The following is a 1,141-nucleotide window of genomic DNA, read 5'->3' as shown; positions in this document are numbered from 1 at the left end:
CTGGGGAGATGCTGGTCAAAGATAACTAAATTTCATTTATATGAGAGGAATGAGTTCAATAGATCTATTGTATTACATGAAACAATGCATTATATTCTTGGAAATTGCTAAAAGAGTAGTTTTAAGTGTTCTCACCATGAAAAATAAGCATGTAAGGTAAAGCATGTTAAATAGCTTGGCTTAGTGATTCTCCAATATATACATATTTCAAAATAACATGTACACATAGGTATATACAATTTTTATTTGTCAACTAAAACCAAATTTAAGAAATGATTAATGGAAGTAACATAGTATGTATTAATCACCCACTATATTCCATGCAAGAGTTTAGACAAAGAGTTGACCTCATGAAACTTATAATCTAGTAAAGGTATAAGGGCAGTCTAATACTACCAGTAAGAAATGCTAAATGTAGGGAGCGCAGGAAGCAGTTCTGTGGGAATTAGTGGTTGTATTCACACCTGGCGGGGATCAGAAAAAGTTTCATGAAGATTATGACATTTGTGTTTCATCTTCAAGGAAGGATGGGCTTTTGGAAGGCAGAGATAATCCACCGAACATCTGTCCAGAGCCTTCCATATGTGAGGTACTCTATGTGTTACTATAACCATTCTCAAACAGTATTACTAGGTTTTGGAAGTTTTTTACAACTCTTTTATAAAGGAAAAAACTGATGCTTAGAAAAAAGTTAAGAAACATGTTCAAAGTCCAGCAATTGGGAAAGGTTGGTGCTAGGTTTAGACTCTGGGTCTTTTGAAGAGCTTTCACCTCCCTTGTCTGTAAGAAGGCTGGGTTCTTGCTCCCAACCTTGTGATATGTATGCCCAAACATTTCACTTTTCTATGTGGACTAATCCTACATTTGAGTGAAAGTGTATGTGTGTTTTATAAAAGCTCAGAGATTTCAGCACTGTTGTTTGCTGGGAAGACAATGCTATCAGCATGTGCAATAATCACTCTCAGATGTCAGAATCTCTGCCAGTGGTCAACATTCCTGATAGCTGCAGGCAGAGGGCCCTATATTTTTTCTCCATGACCTCGCCAACAAGTGAATAGTACAATGAAAAGAAATCTCAAAATAATCATGCAAACTCTTATCAGCATGATCCAAGCCATCAGAAAGAAAATACAATTGGTTG

Source organism: Otolemur garnettii, unplaced genomic scaffold (assembly GCF_000181295.1).
Source record: "Otolemur garnettii isolate 467f Iridium unplaced genomic scaffold, OtoGar3 scaffold00048, whole genome shotgun sequence".
NCBI lineage: Eukaryota > Metazoa > Chordata > Mammalia > Primates > Galagidae > Otolemur > Otolemur garnettii.
This window is presented reverse-complemented; position numbering follows the sequence as displayed.